The sequence below is a fragment of the Carcharhinus amblyrhynchos genome, chromosome 8 (genome assembly GCF_965287045.1).
Source record: "Carcharhinus amblyrhynchos chromosome 8, sCarAmb.v2.hapA, whole genome shotgun sequence".
NCBI lineage: Eukaryota > Metazoa > Chordata > Chondrichthyes > Carcharhiniformes > Carcharhinidae > Carcharhinus > Carcharhinus amblyrhynchos.
Window position 1 is genome coordinate 62,552,233 of NC_137331.1, and position 24,637 is coordinate 62,576,869.

Genomic DNA, 24,637 nt, shown 5'->3' on the forward strand with positions numbered 1-24,637 from the left:
CAAAGTCACAGGTTTCAAGCAAACAGTCCAATTCTAAACTGTGTAAAATGGTGCATATTACAAAGCAGGGATTACTGTCACTGGAGGGGGGAAAGGTTTCAACAGCTGTGATATGGTTCCAGGATTAATTTCAGCCGAACAAAGACCACAGCTGTGACTATGAAGGCTTCGTGACAATCTAGGGCCACAACTTTGTATTCCTATTGAGAAACCTTTCGCTGCACAAGAACTTTGTCCAGCAGTGAAAATGTTAATGTCATAAATTTCACTTTGACCAACACACACATGAGCCATAAAATAAGTGTGTTATGAGTTCTGCGACAGCACTGTAAGGGCTAGATGCATTATTGATAATTGTTGTTTTCAAGTAGTTGGTTGTTGAAGGGTTCTTTGGAAGGTCAAAAGGTGAAAGTATAACCTTAGGGCAAAGGAACCGGGTGACGACAGCTTGTTTTTGTTCCACAGTTTGGAAAGCAGATTAGTGTCACAGTGTGCTGTGAACTGTCAATTTGAAAGAAAGAAGGTTTCCTCTCCGAGAGAGGGCTAAATTTCCAAAACCTGTTGGTGCTGATTTTTCTGATAAAGATATTATTCTTGCTTCAAGTTGCAAATAAGGAGATTTTTTTAAAAATCCTGCTCATTATTTCCAAATTTTGGAATCACAGAACTTTTTTTAAGTAGATGAAGAAATATTAGGCTGCATTTAATGTAAAATTCTCCAGACCTTTCTTTAGCTCAAAGTAAACATCAGGATCAATTTCCTGAGCTATCTGTCCCTGCTTTTATCAGCAGTCTGGTATTAGGGATACTGGTAGATACTAAAACATCAAAAGAAAAACAAAACATTGAAGGAAGCTGCATTTTCTCTCCCGGTCATTTGAAGTCGTGCGGTTATTGAGAGGCTGTTGTTAAGAGACTGTTGTATTGCTGGATGGTGAAAATAACTTTTGAATGATACAGGGGGTAAATGCACTGAGCCATATAGACTAAGAAGGTCCCCAGTTTGATCCCTGGTCTGCTCGGAATTATTTGGTCTCTGGTAATGGAGAACTTTACAATTGGTCTCAAACTTCCCAAGCCAGCAAGAAGGAAATGTTAGGAATGGCGCTTCTGTTTGATATCTAATGACCCTTGCCAGAATGGGGTTGTCTGCAGACATTAGGACCTGAGGCTCATTTTCCTCTAATGTTACTCCAGCACTGAATTGGTGGGAAACCAGGAAGTGATAATGACATCATGTGATGTACCTAACAATAGTACCGTACTGATACAGGCCATTGGGCATTCCTGGCATTCAGACAGGGGAACGGAAGTTAAAATGTACTTCACTCACCAAAGAATAATAATAAATCAATGGTGGGTGAAAATGTGAAAAGAATTTTATAACTGTTATAAAGATATCTATGATGTGGAGATGCCAGCGTTGGACTGGGATAAACACAAGACTCACCTGATGAAGGGGCAGCACTTCGAAAGCTAGTGGCTCGTGCTATCAAATAAACCTGTTGGACTTTAACCTGGTGTTGTGAGACTTCTTACTATGGAGATACCTGACCATGGGCCTCAGGCAATGGTTGGAAATGGTTACACATCCAAGGCCTGCAGCAGCAATTTACCATCTTATCCGAGGCATAATCCTCAACAAGAGACAATCCACTGGACAGTCACCCAAATTATTTAAACAAAGTTTATCCAAGGAATAGGCTGAGGTTAGTGCACATCCATGAGCCAGGCAAAAATCCTGCCTTACTATAGTTTTGACAGCATTATGGCTGGGAAGGAAAATTCCTGTCCTCAGGAAGGCTGGGATGAATCTCAGCTCTGCTCCCCCAATCTGTTAATACTGCTCTGGGTTCACACATGAAGAGTAGCTGCTTTTGTGAGTTCCTGGAAACTGCCAGTGCCCGTGCAACTGTATTCATGAGTCTTCACGGCTATAGAACGGCAAGGGGAGCAAACTGGCGTTGGGGGAGGGGATGAAGATGCAGAGGGCTTTGTCTGGTCAGCTATTGACAGCACACAGATACTGCACGCCTGAAATGTCTTGTGAAAGTCTGCTTGCCTTAAGATAGATTGAGTTCCCACAATCTGGGGATAAATAAAGAGTTTATCCTTTATGAATTGGTATTGATTCCGACAAATGCATATCCTTGTGTGTCTAGTCCAACATATATTACGAAACAAAAAAAAATCCCTCAAGAGTTGCAACAGGATACCGTCAATTCAATTAATCAAAAGTAAAGATTTTTTTTACTGAGGATGGTATCTGTTACAATTATTTATCACAAAATCCTCGTATGAATCAAACGAGGAGAATAGAAACTCTGTTTTTGCCCCGTTATTGTGCAGATTTTGTAAGAATGCTGACAGGAATTCATCTGTCCCCTCTCCACCCCACCCCCAGAGACAGCTGACAGGATTGTTCAGCCTCTTGACACCCTCATTCCACCTTCTCTTCCACGATTGACCTGTTTGTGTGACTGCAGCCTTATCGTATAACTTCATAATGCCCCTTAGAGACTACATTCACTCTGAGTGCAGGCTTGTAGCTCTCATTGACTGTAGAACTGCAAATGATTAGTTGGGCAGTTATTAGGCCTGCGAGAGAATCTGTGCCAACAAAGGTAACTTAATATTTATAAATTGTTTAATTAAAGAAACGCCAGAGGATGGCGTTCTATTTGGCAGTCACTTTAAAATGACTTATCATTATGCAGAAAATGGCAGTTTGTTAGATGACTGGGTGTTATATCTGTCTGCTTTTCTGATACAGCTTTAATAGTGGTACGCGGTTAATAAAAACAACTGAACCAATTGCTGGGTAGAGACAGGAAGTGGGGGCAACCAATTATCCGTATATCGATTGTAAATAGTAAATAGAGACATATTTGACCAGTTAAAAGTCACGATAGGATCAGCCCTTAATTCATGCTTTCATTAAGTTAAAGTGCTGCTTGTTGAAGATTTGCAGGATTCTCACTAGGACAGTGAACAAAAATAAAATCACAAGACCATTTAAAGGGCATTAACAGCTGCACCTGGCCAAATGTGGGCATCTATGTTACCCAGCCTTAAGTCACTCTAATTGACAGCCAACTGAGACAAGTGTTTGCCTACATTCTCTCTTCCATTCTGCAATATCCTTTACTTACAGTTTCTGTGATCCCAGGTCACAAGAATGGAATCATTGATTCCCTGCAGTGCAGAAGGAGGCCATTCAGCCCACTGAGTCTCCACTGACCACAATCCCACATGGGCCGTATCCCCATAACCTCATGCATTTACCTTAGCTAGTCCCCCTGACACTAAGGGACAATTTAGCATGACTATTCCACCTCACACACACATCTTTGGACTGTGGGAGGAAACCAGAGCACCCGTAGGAAATCCCATGCAGACAAGGGAAGAGCGTGCAGACTCCACACAGACAGTCACCGAAGCCAGGAATCGAACCCTGGACACCACCATGCCGCCCCCAATTCTAAGAAGACTGGTATAAAAAAGGGGTGTTCAGCCCACTTTCTTTTACGCTGCACATTTTCTCCTCAGACTTGTTTTTATATTGTAACAAAATATCCTTATATTTTTTGATCTGCTGAAATGATCAACTTTAAGTATCTCATAAGATATTGAACTGAGGAGTGTCTATGAAACGCATACATCAGAATATGAATCTAATATTTTAGCCAGGATAGATAGACCCCTGACAGGAATGCAGAGATGGAACCAGAATTGGGTATTAAAGGCTCCATCTCTCACCATAATCTCCATTCCCACAGCGATCATGCACTGTCCAGCTAATCAACAGACCATAGACAGAGTGGCCAACAACTCAACCTTCAAATGTGGATGGTCACATCATCACCTGTTGTGGAAGGAGGTGCTGGCAGGATGTTCAAAGGACTGCCAGCGTCTCAAGACTCTGTTAAATGGAAGTGTACAGTAATTCTGCAGTCTGTGACTAATCCCCACCAGACAACAGCCAGCGACTACCCCCGCCAATAATCAACAGCCTACAAACCCCCTCCTCCAATAACCATCAGCCTGCAAACTGCCCCCACTAATAACTACTAGCCTAAGACCCCCCCATCAATAATTACCAACCTGAGACCCTCCCCCTCCAATAACCACCAGCCTGTGACCACCCCCATTCATCTGTGGGACATTTGTCCACCTCTGAGGAAGACAAGGAGGGGGAGGGGATCTCAGAGTCTGCAGCTTCACATCACTGGGGGATAAGCGCTTTTGACTAGAATTGAACTCACAATCTGGTACAATCACCAGCTGGGCAGTTGCTAGACGTTGTGCCAATCAAGTTACTGACAATCAGGAGACTGTGGGAGACCAGGCCTGAGTCCACCCAGGCCATGACCGTTGCGATCTTCCTGTCCTCAGTTTTCTTGACTTCCTCCATGTAGACCTTAACAACTTTCCTAGGGACCCACATCCAGCCTACCAATCAGTGACTGCCGGATATATCCACAGAGGGCCCTGCATGCCATCACCTGGTTGATGAACTCTGCTGCAGCAATGACAGGGCCCACCTCCCTGGCACTGCAGAGTATAAACAACATGGTGTCTCCCCCAGCTCCTTGTCTATCACAGGTTGGCAGGGATTTACTAATGAAGGAGGAGCAGCCACTGCATTCTGCTTTTCAGGCTGCTCCAAGAGTGGTCAGCAGCTCCGCAGCCCCTCTTACACTGAGCCCAGTGCCTCAGGTCGCTGCAGTATTAGAGGAGGGTCACATACCGGTGCAGCATTCCTTCAGAGTGCTGGGACCTTCCATGCCTCAGGCAGTCACAGGACAGCCACCAAAGTCATCCCAGGCTACTGAGCATCAAAGTCAGTAGCCTATCTTTACCACAACACACAGCAAAGTGGAGAATCACATAACATTACTCATCAAAGAATTAAATAAACACATTTGATACATTTGGGCATACAGATGATTAGAGATTAATCAAGCTCTGTGTGTACGTTCTGAATATGTAATAAAATTCCCATTTGATTTATGAAACTTTCCATCAGTTGATGGTCTTCCTTTGGTAAGTGCAAGAGTAGAATGGGTGGCCCCTAGGCAAGTCGGGAAGCATTGTCTCCTCAGTGCAGAAGCAACGAATGCCACTGTGTGATGGAGTCTGTCTTAGGGCACAGGTCAGTGGCTTCTATATGCTTGAAGTATGAATATTTATTTGGCTGAAGTAGTGTCAGTAGAGACGTGTGAATGTAACCTCGTCCCTCCGCAGTACCAGGTTGTGTAAAGTGCAGCAGATCACAACTATCCAGGATACCCTCGCTAGGGCATATTGAAGTAGGCCACCCGATCTATCCAAGCACTTGAACTTTATTTTGAGGAGAGTGGTGGTCTGTTCTGTGTTCATCCTGGTTGAATTGTGGCTCACACATTCCTCCTTCTCAATCCTTAGGCCCACCCTATCTCCCTGGCCCTGTAGAATATAAATAACATTGGCTGCTTCTAGAATAATGAGCACACAACTGCTGGATCTGCTAGCCATTGTCACAGATCAGTTTGACATTGAGAGAAGGAAATCCCTTCTGATTAATGAAAGCCACTGATTGGCCTGTGGGAGCTTTGATGGCCACATTCATACAGACTATGAGACTGTCCACCTGAGGAATCTAGCAATGGTGCTGAATCCTCTGGCTTGTTCAGCCTGACCACCCACATTTTTGGAAATTGATGTGCTGGTTGATTCTCCTGAAGGGGGCAACTGTTACTATATAGACACAGTAATGCCCTGACTGGGAGAGGAAGAAGTTTCACAAGACCCAGTTAAAGTCCAACAGCTTTATTTGGAATCACAAGCTTTCATTGGGTGAGGTTGCAGACGGAGGGGCTGTAAGGCAATGAAGGGATTTGAAGATAAGTTTTAAAATTGAGGCATTGTATTTCAACAGCAATGCAGTTTGGCCGTGTTATAAACTGACCTCTGACGCATCCTCATTGTCTTCCTTTGTGTCAAGTTGTGTTTGATATCGTTTGATATCATCCCTTCCTTGACCATCAATTCCCAGAGTGGGATTTGAACATGGAGTTTCTAGCTCAGAGATAGTGACACTACCCACTGCATCACAAGACATCCCCATTAGCAACCTGGTCAAGAAAAACCCAAGTTGCTTTGCAGGAATGATATCAAACACAACTTGACACAAAGGAAGACACTGAGGATGCGTCAGAGGTCAGTTTTCAGCAATGTCTTAAAGGTAGAGAGATTTAAGGAGGAAATTCCAGAGATTGTGACCCAGGCAGTTGAAGAGATAGCTGCCAATCTCAGATCAATGCAAATGAGGATGTTCAAGAGGCCAGAATTGGAAGTATGCTGATATTTCAGAGGACTGTAGGATTGGAGGAGATTACAGAGATAGAGAGGGGAGTGTTCATGGAGGTATTAGAAAATAAAGATAGGATTTGTAAAACAGGTGCTTGTCTTGAGCATTCATAGTTTCCAAAGTGTCCCATTTCCTATGTCTTTCACACCAACACTTGTTCCCACAGTCCTGATGTAACAAATGAGTTTAAAGTCAAATTTACATTTGTATCAAACTTCAGTTCAAATTCATTCATTTACTTCTTCATTCTGCACTTGATCCCTCACAACCAGAATACTCCCTGCTTAGACTGATTGCTTAAATCCTCTCAAAATGACAGAGTCAACACCATGAAACATTCCCTTCAGGTGCATGTACTATTTTCAAAGCAGATAATCAATAAAGAATCACACCAACTACTAACACTTTTCCACCAACTCATAGATAGGACGTCAATCAAACCAACTCAGTCTCTCTTTGCAAAAAAAACTTAACAATTCACTGATCAAAAATTACATTCGTCTGTACTCACTGACTCAGTCCAGTTCAGGTCAAACTCCCTAAGTGAGAAATTCAGATCCATTGTGTCATTGGAGATGGTGCTAAGGCAACCTATTATTGGCATGGTGGCACAGTAGTTAGCACTGCTGCCTCACAATGCCAGGGATCCAGGTTCAATTCCCAGCTTGGGTCATTGTCTGTGTGGAATCTGCATCTGTTCTCTGTCTGTGTGAGTTTTCTCCAGGTGATCCAGTTTCCTCCCACAGTCTGAAAGATGTGCTGATTAGGTGCATTGGCCATGCTAAATTCTCCTTCAGTGTACCCGAATAGGGACTGGAATGTGACAATTAGGGGATTTCCACAGTAACTTCATTACAGTGTTAATGTAAGCTTACCTGTGACACTAATAAATAAACTTTAAAACTGAGGGTGCACACTGCACTTCCGGCTGCATTCGGCATAGTACATGTGGCACACCATCTTGAGATGTTTATTCACTACTAAAGTTTACTTATCAGTGTCACAAGTAAGCTTACAATAACACTGTAATGAAGTTGTGGAAATCCCCTAGTTGTCACATTCCTGTGCCTGCTCGGGTACACGGAGGGAGAATTTAGCATGGCCAATGCACCTGATCAGCACATCTTGAGATGGGCACTTTTGTGACAATCCTTTACCAACACTCGAAAGAATTGAACTTGAGACATCATAGCATCACATGGATAGGAAAAGTTCAAAGGGATAAGAGTCAAGTGGAGGCAAATGGGTTCAGCTCAGGAAACATGGTCGGCATAGATGATTTGGGCCAAAGGGCCTGTTTCTGTGCTGTATATGTCTATGATTCTAGTCCTACTGGCTGGACTAACGGCCATGTTCCACAGTTGTATCATGTGGGTCCATTCCATTTGCACTTCATTTATCAAAGATCAAGCATTCAGGCTAAAGAGAGGAGCAGCACTCATGTTATTTAAAGGACCAGACACCATATTTATGGCAAAAGTATTTTGAAGAAATTATGCTTTTACAAGGTGTCTGAAAGTACTCTTTCTGGAGTTATTGGGGTAAGATTCTGGATTTAGCAGGAGTATTGCTTCCTTATCATGGTAGGGTGTTGGAGGGGAGATGTGGGTATGTAGAGGGCAGCAAGGTGGCACAGTGGTTAGCATTGTTGCCTCACAGTGCCAGAGACACGGGTTCAATTCTGGCTTTGGGTAACTGTCTGGGTAACTGGAGCTTGCACATTTTCTCCCTGTCTGCGTAGTTTTCTCTGAGTGTTTTAGTTTCCTCCCACAGTTCAAAGATGTGAGGGTTAGGGAGATTGGCCATAGTAAGTTGCCCCTTAGTGTCAGGAGAAATTAGCAAGATAAATAAGTGGAGTTAAAGGGATAGGGCTTGGGTGGGATTGCGGTTGGTGCAGACTTGATGGGCCTGGCCTCCTTCTGCACTGTAGGGATCCTATGATTCTATGAGGATTTGGTGACTTGTCCACAGATACAGACTCAAACAAATAAGGATGTAGTGATGGTGACAGTGCTTCTGGGTCTGCAGAAAGACCAGGACATGAAAAAGAGGCTACGGAGAGGACAAGATCTGTATGATGTTCTTTCAAAACTGGACTCCACAATGCTCCTTGTCACCATATCAAGTTCCTCATCTGAGTCTCCTGTAGCAAAACTTGTCTGCGACTTCACCCTCTGGGAGCTGGCACACAATCCTAGTCTGGCTGCAATCCAGTCATACCCAGACACCACCATGTGCAGGTCCCAACTCTATTACTAGCTTTAAGGTATATGCAGTGTCAGTATCTGGTGACGGTGAATATCAGGCCAAGTCAAAGTGTCTCTTCATTAATGCTGTTGTCTTTTCTCTTCAGGCCTGCTGCAGCTGAGAGATGTCTGAAAACAGAAAATCAGAAGGTAAACGTTGGGGTGGGAACAGAAGGTCCATGGATGACACCACCAGCAGCTTGCTCATCATGGAAAGTAGTAGGATCCGGATGATTGTAGAATCCTTACATGAAGAAGGAGGCCATTCTGCCCATTGAAACTGGACTGAATCTCTGATAGAATATCTTTCCCAGGCCCCTTTCCCTTGCCTTATCCCCATAACCCTGCACATTCACCATGGCTAACTCATTTAACCTACACACCTTGGGAGATTGAGGGGCAATTTAGCACGGCCAATTCATCTAACCATGAACTGTGGGAGGAAACTGGAGAACCTGGAGGAAACCCACACAGACACAGGGAGAGTGTGCAAACAGACAAACAGTCATCCAAGGCAGATTGAAGCTGGGTCCCTGCTGCTAACCGTTGTGCCACCATGCTGCCTGCTGATGGTGAACTGAAAGTTGCTAACAGAATAAAGCAGGAATATTCTGTCATCTTCAGTATTCTGAATGTGAATGTCAGGAGTCCCATCGTGGCTGGACCCATGATTCAGAGAAGCATCTCCTCCTTACAGATTGGGAGATGCAGGTGTTGGTTGTCTCCTGCTAACTTTGTTCTGGTCTCTTTTCTGTGCCATTGTGATCCTGCAAGGGAGAGGGAAGCATTTCAGTAGTTGTGTTGCACTGTGTTTGGGTGATATGTCTGCAATAGAGGAATAACTGGAGGCAGTGAGAAGCAGGTGTGAGCCTGGCAGCATGGGAATGTATGTAAGAGTGAGGTGGAGTATCTGGATGTCTCGCATGAGTCCTGAGAGCCAGGGAGTGCTGCTAGCTGAGTGCTGGGCTGCGGTGAATCGAGCAATGTGAGAGAGATGAAGCAAGTGAGTAGGAGATATCATCTGCATTATGCTTCTTGAGGCACCACTGACAGGTTTTGGGTGCAGAGGCTGGGAACTCTGCTGCTGCCCCTGCCCCCTCCTTCCCACCCACTCCCCCAACTTCCCAATCAGCCTCCAAACCCCAATCCCATTCAGACATCATTCTTGTTGCCTCTCGGGCCCATATGGAATCAGGGTGTCTCTCCTTTCCACCTAGACCACTCAGCCCTCCAGCACTGCACCCTAGACCGTGGAGTCCGCTTGCTGCACAGCTGTTCCCTTTTACCTATTTACAATTGCATCGACAGCACTCGGCAGCAGCCTCCTTTCATTCGGTGCATCTTCCTTTCGAGAGGGACAGACTGCCTTTAGAAATAGAAGTCTGGATATACCGGTGCTATCACCAAAAGATGCTCAGCTCCCTGCAAGTTACAAAGGTAGCTAATGGTGAAGCAATGAACAATGGTAAACTACAATCATGGAAACCAAATTAGTGCGATGTCTATCTTCATCAGAACCAATGTGAGCAGATCAAAAATCACACAGCTCACACCCAAAGAATGGTACACACTGGTTTATATCCATCAGTACTCCCAAATCCCAGCTTAGGAAGTCAGCGCTACACAAGCGTATATAAAATCCATATCCGCCAATCCACTATCTGCATCAGTTGTTTAATTAAAAACAAAGGGTGTTGGAGATATTCCGCACCGAGAATGCATCAGAACCTGGAATGTGAAAGCACAAGTTGGAATTTCAGATTGGGCCTTCTCAGTAAAAGTGAAAACAGAAAGAAAAGAATATGTTTTAATCAGACTGACCAAACCAGAGATGAACAGTTAAAAGTCAGGTCACAATTTGACTCTTCATCCATGGAGGGTTAAATGAACTGGAAAGAAATGAAAATTGGCAGATGATATGTAAACATTATCGCAACAAGGCAATAAAAAGCAATTAAAATAAGCAAAAGGGTACAAAAATAGCTAAAGCAAGGAAAAGGCAATTGAATGTCTGCAACTGAAATTCTGAACTGTTGTTCAGTATGAAAGAATTCCATCTTTAGGATGTCCCAAAGCATCATCTATCCACCTAATTACTGTGCAGAAAAAAATCACTGTTGGCCCATAGCAAGATCTGACCTGTGGCAAACAAATGAATTCCCATTTAAAAACTGTTTGTAGTCTTGGCAGAAGGTGGAATGTTGGCCAAGGCTCTTCTTCAAGAAGTAAAGCAACCACTATTTACCTTTATCCAAATCAGCAGACAGAGCCTCAGTTTAACATCACATGCAGAAGACCTCCAACTATACAGATAAACGGAACTCCCTCAGAACTACTATAAATTTGAAAGACTGAGTGATGTACTTCAGTGGATACTCAATTTTACATTATTTTAAAAAGGGTTGTATACTTGCACTACTATTTTTACTAAGAAGAATAGTAAGAGTTGTCAAGATTAGTAGCAAGGTAGCTGAAGGAGAGGGAGATGAAGGGCAGAGAGACAACAGCACTGCTATGGCCACTGACTTAATGTTTACTCTAAGTTTCTGAACTAATATGAAAGCCTTCTCAGGACAGGAGATTCAACACCTCTCTTCTTCCATGGTGGCACAATGGTTCACACTGCTGCCTCACAAGCGCCAGGGACCCAGGTTCAATTCCTGGCTTGGGTGGTTGCCTAAGCGGAATCTGCCTGTGTCTGCATGTGTTTCTTCAGGGTGCTCCAATTTCCTCTCATAGTCCGAAAGACGTGCTGGTTAGGTGCATTTGCCATGCTAAAATTCTCCATCAATGTGCCCGAACAGGCGCTGGAGTGTGGTGGCTAGGGGATTTTCACAGTAACTGCATTGCATTGTTAATGTAAGCCTCCTTGTGATGCTAATAAACTTAAACTTATATTAACTGTAAAGTCAGGTGAATATAACAATGCTGCGGTTGCTCCTCCTTCCCCCACTTCCAAGTCTGAAAGCACCCCCATCCCTCCCCTCCCCAGCACAGTTCCCTCACACTCACAGTTTGCCTCCTGAGCCCAGTTCGGAGCTCACTGCTCCTTTAGCCGGGGACAGGTGGTTGGCTGCTGATAGCTGTCCAGATGTCGACAGTTGGCTGAGCCTGGGCAGCTGGCTGCTGACAGCTGGCTGCAGGCCAACTGCAGACTGGCTGCAATCGAATGCTGTCGATCTGCAGGAGACTGGCTTACAAAGCCTGACTGGCTGCGGTTGGAATTGCTCCCGTTGGCTAACTGCAGGCTGTCTCTAGCTGGACTGGAGGGGACTGGCTGAGAAGTGTCAACTAGCCAATAATTGGCAGCTGGCTATTGGTGCCAGGCTGCGGATTGGGTGTTGGTGGTTTGTTTGCTGGCTCTTTGTGGTTGGCTGGCCAGCTGTGATTTTGGCTGGTCTGCTTATACTGAAAGTTGTTGGTTGTGAGAGCCGGCTCTGAGCGCTTTAATTGTTTGCTGTGATTTTTCACACCATTAATTATTTCTATATCTATAAACTGATCAATTCTAAAGCACTGGGAGTTAATTTGAAAGTGGGCTTAAGTTGCCACTCTGTTCCACCCCCCACCACCTCTCTCAACGTTGAGAAGAGACCCTCTACATACTCCACCATGTGTCAATGGAGCAGCACACATTCTTGGAGATGCAGAGAGCATTTGCATTGTGGCCCCTTACCTGAGATCAGCTAATTCATCATAAACCTGGATCCTACCTAATCTTAAGATTTAGCAATAGGTCAGGAAATCGATTGGTAGAATTAAGCATCTGGTCAGTTGGGGACCTTGAGCATGCTGGAGATAGAGAACTGAGTTTTGATAGTATCACTGAAAGTCAGGGGAGGCAAGTGGCACAACGGCACAGTGGTTAGCACTGCTTCCTCATAGTGCCAGGGATCCGGGTTCAATTCCAGCTTTGGGTGATTGTGTGGAGTTTGCACTTTCTCCCCATGTCAGTGTGCGTTTCCTCCCACAGTCCAAAAATGTGCAGGTTAGGCGGATTGGCCATGCTAATTTGCCCCTTATTGTCAAGGGGATTAGTAGGGAAAATGTGTGGGATTACACGAAGAGGGCCTGGGTGGGATTGTGGTTGGTGAAGATTCTATGGGCCAAATGACCTCCTTCTGCATTGTAGGGATTCTATGATTCAATGTTGGTCCTTTTCTTAACATTAACACAAAAGTAAAAAACTGCAGACGTTGGAAATCTTCAATAAAAACAGGAAGTGCTGGGAATACTCAGCAGGTTATGAAGCATCTGGGAAGAAAGAAACAGCTATTGTTTCACATCGATGATTTTTCATCTGAGCAGAGACCTGAAAGGTTAACTCAGAATCATGTTCAACTCAAAATGATGGCTCACATCGTCCGAGTGACAATCGTGGTCAAGTTGCCTTTCTGCTGAAATGTTTCTCTAGTTCAACTTTCCTTCTCAGAGCTTCTGAGCCTGGCTTTCCCAGAAATGTGGAGCAACGCGTCTATTGGGATCAAAGTAGAGTGATGGGGTGGGAGGAAAGCAGGGGTGTAGCAGGGACTGGCTACGCATTCCCTGTTTACAGCACTAGCTGCCATAAAGTAATTGTAGAGATCCAGTGAATGTGAGTGAAAGTGTAGGGTGCTAGAATGGGTAGGGTGTGTGAAGTCAGATGGGCAGGATGGGCAAGCTAGGTGGGTAGGGTAGGTGAGGTGATAGGTGATGGAGGTGACAGTGAGTAGGATGGCAGGTGGATGAGACTGTAGGTGTTAAGGTGGTAGGGATGTAGGAAGCAGGTGAGTGACATGATAGATGTGTAGGGTTATAAGTGAGTAGGTTGGGTACCTGGGTGAAGTGGCATGTGGGAAGGTGACAGGTGGCAGATGGTACATGGACAGGGTGACAGGTGAGTGAAGTGACAGATATTAAGGTGATAGATGATTAGGCTGACATGAGGTGGTAGTCGGGTCTAGAGGGTAGTTGGATGGTCAGGTTTAGTCAGGGTCAGGGTTAGTCAGTGGGCAGGTTAGGGGATAATAGGTGAGTCGGGGATTGGTCAAGGGTTCAGTGGATGGTTGGTGGGTTAAGGAGTAACTCAGAGATCTGGAGGTTAGTTGGGGAGGTATAAGGATATTTGGAGGCCCAAGGGGTAACTGGGAGATCAGAGGGTTAATCGTGGTGTCAGGAGGGTAGTTAGGGTTCAGTGTGCATGATTTGCAGGTCACTTCTGATGATACCCAGGAGTTAGACTAGATTTCTTCTGTCTAACATTTATAGAATCATAGAATCCCTACAATGCCATTGAGTCTGCACAAACTCCCTGACAGAGTATCTAATCCAGGCCCTCTTCCCTGTCTTGTGCTGTAATCCTACACATTCACCACAGCCAATCCACCTAACCTACACAGCTTTGGACTGTGGGAGGAAACCGGAACACCCGGAGGAAACCTAGGCAGACATGGGGAGAACATGCAAACTCCACACAGACGGTCACCCAAGGCTGGAATAGAATCAGGATCCCTGGCACTGTGAGATAGCAGTGCTAATCACTACTACCATGCTGCCCCTGGATAATTATCCAGGTTGTTCCATTGGAATTATTTGAAGTCCAGTGTTAGACATTTTGGAGAATCCCAGGGAGCAGGGACATTACCCATCAGAAGTTGAAACTTCCCAGGAAATGCCACGTAGGTCACTGTGTCAGGCCTTCTATAGGGTCAGACATCCAGGCTGGAACTCTACACCTCTCTTGCCATGAGATTGGAGTGGGCGAGGGTCCGACAATAGAAATCTCTGTTAACCTCAGGTGGAAATTTCCAGTCTCACCTCTGAGCGAGGCTATAAAATCCCATTCCCAGTCTCTGGCTGACCTGATGAGTATTTCCAGCATTTTCTGATTTTATTCTGGTCTTTTGTCTGTTGGAGATGCTCACTACTGGCTAAGGCAAGGTTTAGGGCCACTTATTAGCTTGTCTGAATACTGCCCTAAAGCTGGCGTTACTTAGAGATGTTGTGAGTGCGTTTGGACATGACAGAATCATTCGCAAACAACCCTACTTCTGGCCTTACTTTGGACGAAAAATAATCAACAGTGAAACTAGATTGTTGTGCTGAAGACCATTCCCTGCAGGTTTCCGGCTGTAATATTCTAGGGCTACAGTGATTGGCCTTTAACAATCACTTGAACCCTTTGTGTTATGAATGAATTTAGTCACTAGGAAGTTTTCACATTGCCATCACTGACCTCAGTTGAGCTAGTGATCCTTGGTGCCATACTGGTACCACTTTGATATCAAATGCAATTTCTCTTGCTTCTCTTGTAGAATTCTGTTCTATCATCCATGTTGAAAGAAAAGCCTTAAGTACCATTTGAGCCAAGTGGTTTTCTAAGAAGTGAGCACTTGTGAATAGATTTTGGAGGCATTGGCTGATGGCACTATTGATGACTCTTACTATATTGTGGATGATCAGGAGAAGGCTTTGGTTTGTTCTGCCTTTTCCCATACATAGAACAATCTTCCACATTGTCATGTAGATTCCAGTATCATAGATACACTAAAACATCGTGATTGAGGTGTCAGTTAGTTTTGACCCACAGATCTTCAACCCTGCAACCTAAGTATTGCCAGTGTTCCATTGACTTTGCAATGGCCAGCTCACCAAGCCATTTCTTAGTATTAGATGAACTAAATTTGTTGAATTTTCTATATTCTGCAATAGTTGAGCTGTTGAAAAGGAGGCCATGTGGGATTGTCTGCTTAACACCTTTAAGCTAAAGAACACTGCAATCTTTTTCCTTTCATTCTCTGATTGGGCTGCCCATATAATTGAGGATCAGGATGTCTAGGGAGTCTCTTATTCCTCTTAATTGTCTGATAGTTTGCCTCTGTTTCCAATTGGATTGGTAAGGCTAAAGAGCTCTGGTGTGATTCAGCAACTGTGAAACTGCAGAACCCTATCTATACCTTGCAGCTTTGGGTCTTGGCATAGCACTGTATTGCAATTTCACTAGATTAGTGCCTCATTCTAAAGCAGTGATGGGCAACCAAGGCAAGTGAGTGTGCCGAATGAGTAGCCCTCCTTTATCTCAGTGAGCTGTAAGGTTGAAACCTGGCCTGTTCACTAACCATGACTAATGAATAAGATAAAACACATTAATACACGCTGAATATTTCATAACAGTTATCGAAAATGCTAAGTCATTTATATATAAACAGAACTATCATCAACTTCAAATGGTGAACACAAAAGAAGTATTTATGCTTTGGACATAGAGGGAGCATATGGCTCTCTCAGTCAATGTTGTGGGCAATCAGCCCACATCTCACCTCACTTCCCTTTGCTTTACGTGTGTATCACTTCAGTTATACCAGTAGGAAATTGGTGGAATGTGGCAACAGTCAACAAAATGTCTCATGGGCTGCACTCAGAATCCAGAAGGGCCACGTGTGTCTCCCATCACTGTTCTAAAGGATACCAGGGGCTATTCCTTCTACATTTCCCATTAAACAGCAAAGAAAAGATAAACCCAGAGCATTATTTCAAAGTGAGGCAAGGTAACAGGACAAGTGGCATTACTTCAGACTGATAAAAGATAAACCAACATGTGGAATGGACTTCTAGGACGATGGTGGGGGGGACTTCAGCCCTTAGCTTAAATCTTAGTCATTTAAACCCCTCTTTAGTTTAAGTTTATTTATTAGAATCATAGAATCCCTACAGTGCAGAAAGAGATCTTTTGGCCTATCGAGCCTGCACCAACAATGATCCCACCCAGACCCAATCCCTGTAACCGCATATATTTACCTTGCTAATCGTCCTGACACTATTGGACAATTTATCATGGACAATCCTACTAACCTGCACATCTTTGGACTGTGGGAGGAAACTGGGGCAGTGGAGGAAATCCACGCAGACATGGGGAGAACATGCAAACTCCACACAGAGAGTGACACAAGCTAGGAACTGCCTGTTATAAATAGGCTTACATTAATACTACAATGAAGTTACTGTGAAAATTCCTTAGTCACCACGCTCCAGTGCCTGTTTGAATACACTGAGCGAGAATTTAGCATGGCCAATGCACCTAACCAACACGTCTTTCAGATGGTGGGAGGAAACCGGAGTGCCTGGAGGAAACCCTACAGATATGCGAAGAACATACAAACTTCATACAAATGGTGACCCAGTGCCAGGGATCACCCCACAGACCCTTGGCACTGTGAGGCAGCAGTGCTAACCACTGTGCCAACCATGCCACCCCCTTTTGGATACCCATTTCAGATACAAGCTGTAGTTTCCTTTCTTTTTTTTGGATGGATGAGCTATGATGACCACAAGTTTCTCCTTATTTATATTCATTGCGTGATCCTGTGCACTGCTCTATTTACAACGCTTCTGACAGTGAAGGTCATTTGTCTTCCTTCTCCACTAATATATTTTACACTGAGAAGACAGGGAAATATAGACAGCATCAGAGGACATGTTTTCTTTAAAGAATTGAAACATAATTTACACCGGACAAAAAATATCTGATAGTGCTGGAAAAATTATCTTTCATTTTGGAGGATAATTTGAATGGTTTGATGCAGTCATTCAGATGAGGAAGGGTTAATGTGATCCACAATGAACATTTTGTTCAAATTTGAATGGAGGTTTGCCCCACTGAAAATAATCTATCAAAATCAAATGTATTGTTGAACCCTCTGCAACACTGCTTTTATTTGAAAAATGTGATACTGTTTGCCAACCCTTTCTTGTATAGGTTTTGATTCATCGGCATCCAGCAGGTTCAGGCCATCTGCATTCATGTTGGCAAAGAGTAATTGTCTTAGAGCAATACATCCATGGACAGAAGAGTTTCTTCATCCACTGAATTTAGTCACCCAGTAATGTGTCTTGTCCCTCCACTTTCATTCAGATTTTGAAAACCTCACATTTTTCAAAGAACAAAGAAAATTACAGCACAGGAACAGGTCCTTTGGCCCTTCAAGCCTACACCGACCATACTGCCCGATTTATCTAAAACCCCCTGCCCTCCCGGGGACCATATCCCTCTATTCCCATCCTATTCATGTACATGTCAAGACACTCTTTAAAAGTCACTACTGTATTCACTTCCACTATTTCCCCCAGCAACAAGTTCCAGGCACCCACTACTCTCTGTGTAAAAAATCTGCCTCGTACATCTCCTTTAAACCTTGTCCCTCACACCTTAAACCTATGCCCCCTAGTAATTGACTATTCCATCCTGGGAAAAAGCTTATGACTATCCACTCTGTCCTTGCCCCTCATAATCTTGTAGCTTTCTATCAGGTCTCCCCTCAACCTCCATTGCTCCAGTGAGAACAAACCAAGTTTCTCCAACCTCACCTCATAGCTAATGCCCTCCATACCAGGCAACATCCTCATAAATCTTTTCTGTACCCTCTCCAAAGCCTCCCCAAACTTCTGGTAGTGTGGCGACCAAATTGAATACTATATTCCAAGTGCGGCCTAACTAAGGTTCTATGAAACTGCAACATGACTTGCCAATTTTTAAACTCAATACCCCGGCCAATGAAGGCAAGTATGTCATATGCCTTAGAAATCATAGAAATCCTACAGTACAGAAATAGGCCATTTGGCCCATCGAGTCTGCACTGACCACAATCCCACCCAGGCCCTACCCCCATATCCCTACATATTTCACTCACTAATGCCTCTAGCTTACACATCTCAGGACACTAAGGGGCAATTTAGTATGGCCAATCAACCTAACCCACACAGCTTTGGACTGTGGCAGGAAACCAGATCAAACCCACGCAGACACGAGGTGAATGTGCAAACTCCACATAGACAGTGACCCAAGACGGAATCGAACCCAGGTCCCTGGAGCTGTGAAGCAGCAGTGCTACCAACTACGCTACTGTGCCTTCTTGACTACCTTCTCCACCTGCATTGCCACTTTCAGTGGCCTGTGTACCTGTACACCCAGATCCCTCTGCCTATCAATACTCTTAACATTTCTGTCATTTACGGTATACTTGCTATCTGCCATTAAGCGAGAAAATACTGAGCTGGACTTCATGGGACACAGAGACTCATCTCAGAGAGCAGGATTCCAGTCCTCAGTCTTCCACCAGGGCCACCCCATCCCTCACTGCCACCCACCTTTCCCCCAGCCTCCCCCGTCCCCATCCCCAAGACAAAGCTAAGTCAGTTTTATTACATTCATTAGGCCTAATTAGTCTCTTGAACTTTTCTTTATGACACAAGCCTGAATGAAGACGGACTGGATGTCTAACCTCACCAAAACATTATTCCAAAGTGAAACATATCAGAATTTTATAGGTTCCATATCATTTAATTCTATTCCCTTCTATTACATTTTTCCACATAACAAAGTCTTCTCATAGTTTATACTCCTATATTTTGGAAGAGAAGCAATGATACTTTGGCTATTATTTTTCAAACACCACAAATGCCTGAGTACAAACTGACGGTAGAGGGATTGCAACTTTAATTTTAACATTCAAAAATATGGAAAGATGCAAACTAGCAATTGCTGGCCAGTTACTATCATACAGTAAAATACTCCAGGGTATTCTATGGAATGTTATAAATGAATATTTAAAATAGCTCAAGTATCATGGGGACTAATCAACATGGTTTTTGAAGTATTAGGCCATGTTTTACAAATCAACTGGAATCCTACAAGGAAGTAGCTAAGTGGTGGGTGCCAGTAATCCAGTAGATATGATTTAATGGATTTCAAAAGGCATTTGACAAAATTTCTAATACAAGACTAATGGGTAAGATAAGGGCCTGTGAAATAGAAAAACTTGCCCAGGTGGATTGAGAATCTGCTTAGAATCAGAAGAGAAAGGGCACTGCTAAGTGGAAAAATATCTGGAAAAAGCTAAGCTGCAGTGTTTCAAAAGAGTTTGATCATCCATTCATAATATTTGTGAATGATATGAAACAGAATTTCTGTAGTAGTAATAATTACCTTACTGTTGACACCAAACTCTGTGGTCGGGTAATGAATAGGTTATCTTCAAAGCCTGGACTGAATAGATGAATGGTTATGAGCTATGGCATAGATTGTAGTATGGATAAATGTCATATAATGCATATGGGATGAGGTGTCAGTAAACATGTGTGCAACATGAAAGGGTTTCCACTTGCAGAGACTGAAGTGAAGCAACTTTTGGGAGTGAGCATTGCTCAGACTCTGAATGTATCTGGCCAGTAGGAAGCAGCTAGCGATAAGTCAAATTAGGTATGTGGTGTATCCGGGGGACAATGGATTATTGACCGCAACAAATTATACTGACATTGTACAGATCAATGTTATCAGTTGCAGAGTACTGCTGTTCAAAAACAACATTAGAATGGTTTTGGTATGGATGACCAGAATGATTCCAGGCCATAAAGGTCTAAGTCATGAGCAAAACTTCAAAACCAAAACCAACCTGAAGAGAAGGCAGAAGGGGCATATGTCGTACATGTCTAAAATAATGAAAGATACTAATGAGATTAAAATAAGCAAGCCATTGTACTTGGGAAATTAATATTGGGCTGAAAGAACAACACTTATTTTGAATATGACAAAATAATAGCATATTACATTCCGTAGTACATAAATAATGTAAGTACCAAATAATATACAGCATGTACACGATTGATTGAAAAGAATACGGAAGAAGTATAAACTTATAAATCTCTACCCCTCATCACAAGTACAATTCAAGTACTTAATGATTTTCCAGTTTCTGGCCGCTTACTTTTGTCATTTTTATGTTCCTATTATCCTAATAAACCTTCATAAAACACACCACCAATACTGCCACCTCATTCCTTAACTTTATATGAACTGAAAATGTACTCCTTATACATTATTTTAAACTTAGAAATACATCTTTTTCAAGACATTGTCCAAAACATTCCACAAACCCCGCAAGCTGAAATATGCATATTCTGAAATCTTGCTGATGTTCACGCCAGCAGAATCTTGCAGTCCCGTCATGGGTATGGCAGCAAGGGGTGTGTTCAATGGGAAACTCCATTGAGAACAGTGGGACCATAAAGCCCTGTCACCAGCCAGTGGTGCGCTGCCTCCCACTGCCACCAAGCACACCATGGTGAGGGAGAAAAATCCCACCACAGACTTTATAGTAGTATGAACATCATAGAACTTAGAACGTTACAGCGCAGAACAGGCCCTTCGGCCCTCGATGTTGCGCCGACCAATTAAGGAAAAAGCAGTGACCCACTAACCTAAACCATTCCCTTTCCATCCATAAACCTATCCACGGACCTCTTAAACGCCCCCAAACTTGGAGCATCTACAACTGCAGCAGGCAGGTCATTCCATACCCTTACCACCCTCTGGGTAAAGAACCTACCTCTGACATCCGTCCTATAACTACCACCTCTTAATTTAAAGCTATGTCCCCTCGTGCTAGCTTTCTCCATCCGAGGAAAAAGGCTATCACTGTCCACCCTATCTAAACCTCTAATCATCTTGTACGTTTCAATAAGGTCTCCTCTTAGCCGCCTTCTTTCTAACGAAAACAACCTCAAATCCCTCAGCCTCTCCTCATAGGACCTTCCCTCCATACCAGGCAACATCCTGGTAAACCTCCTCTGCACCCTCTCCAATGCCTCCACATCTTTCTTATAATGTGGGGACCAGAACTGTACACAATACTCCAAGTGCGGCTGCACCAGAGTTTTGTACAGTTGCAACATGACGTTGCGGCTCCGAAATTCAATTCCCCTACTAATAAACGCCAAGACACCGTATGCCTTCCTAACAACCTTATCGACTTGATTTCCAACTTTCAGGGATCTATGCACATATACACCTAGATCCCTCTGTTCGTCAACACTATTCAGAGTCCTACCGTTAGCCCTATACTCTACACATTTGTTATTCCTGCCAAAGTGAATTACCTCACACTTTTCTGCATTAAATCATGGCCAGAACTCTACCACCTCGCCCAAACCACAGGATTGGCACGGACGGGGAGTCCAACAACAGAAATCTCCTTTGACCTCAGGCGGGAATTTCTGGTCTCGCCCAAGTGAGGGTGTAAAATCCCAATCCACGGTTTTTAAATCTGTTTTTCCTTCTTAATACATAATCTTCATCATCCCATGAAGTAAACAACTTTTGCAAATTTTCAGAAAATAACTCATTTTTTTACTTTATAAACAATCATTGCAATTTTCAGTTCAATTAGCTTCCTAAACTTCAAAGCCTACACATTTATATATCGTTTCTTGGTATGTTCTTGAAAGAACGTGTTGGACTTGCTTGCTATTCTTATGGCTCTTGTCTGTAACATATAGATGCAATTAATATTGGTTTTATATGTGTTTCTCCAAACCTCTGAACAATAATGTGAATATGAAAGAATAAGTGAACAATACAATGACTACAAATCCAATATAAATTTTGCTTTACTCATTACTGTGATGTGGAAATGCTGATGTTGGACTAGGGCGGGCACAGTGAGAAGTCTCACAATACCAGATTAAAGTCCAACAGGTCTTATTCATTACTGTAATAGTTTTAATAGTTCTGTTTTAATGTATTTTATGTGTGGTTTGCAACAAAATTTATGGTCTATTAAAACACCCCAAAATTTATTTGCATATACACATTCAATACTAACATTATTTATTCTTATATTAACCTGGGTATTAATTTACCACTAAAAATATCATAAGCATAGTTTTACTCAGATTCAATGACAATCTATTTATGGCAAATCACATCTTTAATTTTTCCAATTCAGCACTAACAACTTCAATAAACTGTTGAAGATCTCAGCCAGAACAAAAATTATTGGTGTCATGTGGAAATAAATCAAATTATAACAACTTTGATATCTTACAAATGCCATTAATGAACAAAATAATAAATAAAATAAACAAAACAGATCCCTGTGGGGCTCCATACAAATATTCATGTGACTGATTCACTATCATCTATTACAAACTGTTACCAAATTGTTTCCAAAGAGCTTCAGAGCCAATTATTCACTAATCCCATATCTTTCAAGTCTTTAAACTTAATATATCATGATCAATTGAATGAAATGCATTTTTTTAAGATCAATAAAAACCCCTATTGTAAATTTATTTTCATCTATAACATTAGTAATTTCCACCATTAATTGCATCAGTGCTGATGAGGTCTGAACCCATACTATGACACAACAAATCATATATATCAATGAAATTATTAATTTTTTAGCAAATTTATTTTTCTAAAGCTTTTGAAAACTGTGAAAGTAAGGATACTGGCCTGTAAATAGTAAAATAACATTTGTCCCTTGCATAATAGTGGGAAATAAGAACACTAGTCCCAATTAGCCTTGTATATATTAAATAGAACACCAGTGAAAGCTGGGAAAGAATGCTGGTCCCAACTGTTTTTTTTGTTGGATTTAAACATTTAGAAGCCACAAAACAAGCTTACAGTTTTGGAAAATTTTTTATTCCCACCTCCCATCCCCCGACATTGAATCATGACCGGTAGACCCTGCACCTCCCCCCCACCCCCCACCCCGCCCCTAGACATTGAATCATGGAGTGGTAGAGCAGACTGTCAGAGATGACAGTTGATTCAGGATCAATTTAAAAAAGAACTGAATTTTTTTCCCCTCAGAAAGTGAATGAAGATAGGGGGAAAATGGGGAAAAACCTAACACTTCTTAAATTAGGAAACCAACAAGAAGAGGAAGACCATGCTTCTCCAATTAACACCTCATCTGCAATCTGCAGAAAGCCAGAATAACATCTCCAGATATATACCTTCCAAGTGCCTGGCAGCAATCAATATTCTTAAATGCTTTCTGGTCAAGATCCATGATGTGATAATGTTGCAGAACAATAATTTTATTAATTGACAGTCTGTAAGGATGCCTGGATTACGTTACTACACACTACAATTAAATGTTAGGTTCTCAACTGCACCTTATAGAATTCCACTAATCCTTGCACTTTACAAGTTAAACAATATTTAATACCCTCTAGGACCTTAGTTCCTGCACTAGTCCAATTATTCCTGTACATTGCAAGTACATAAGATACAATTTCTAATGGTTGAATTTGAAAAAAAATACTGAACTCTCTAAAGACAAGGGAGACTGCCCAGAACGACCAATTGGAATGGACACTCTACCCTCTGGGAGTCTGAAAAACCTCATCTCCTGTTAGCTTTATATTTTCGTGAAACTTTGCAAATGTTTCTGAAATGAGGACCAGAATTTTCCAGCCGTTCACGCCCTACTGCTGCTGCAAGCAAGGATGGAGAATTTGGTGCTCAGAGAATCCTGCCAATATGAATGACCAGAAAATTCCAGCTGAGTCATCAAGTTTAGTTATCTGTTCTAAAACAATTACTGTAGCAGACATAGACTAATAGAATTCCAACAACCAGCAGAGTAATTTAAGGGACCGTTTACTAAGCAGTAGAGAAATCAAGACAATGCTGTACTGTAACAGGCTGAAGATGTTTGCTCGTTCTCTCTCAGAAGTATTGTGCCTGGATTTGCAAAGTAACCATCCTAAAAGAGAAATCCATGCAAACCAAAAACTTTTGGGAATAAAACATGAAAAGCTGTTCTATGCAACCACATGGAGGATGACAAGTGAACAAAACAGCCACATCAAGACCAGCCAAAAACAACTAATCATATATTCCTTTTTACCTTCCTCATGAACTGTAAAAGATCCTTAAGCCTAGCCTCTTACTCTGCTATTTATACTGGTGTGTGTGAAGAGGCACACATGAGTGTGTGTGACATATGAATAGTAGGTGCAGTTTGCCTGGTCCTTTTTTTAATTCAGGAAATAGTTTCAATAACCTTATCTTGATCTTTGTTTAACCTAAGAAAACCTGTCTGACTAATCTTTACAATCTGAAAGCATAAATACTGGGACTCCTGCACTACTGGCAAAGCACACTCTCTCTAAATTACCAAAGGAAAACCTGTTATGATTGGGTCTGAAGTGGGAGAATAGGGGAGTCATTTAACCCCTCCTCATGTCGTCAAATAACACAGTGATTGCG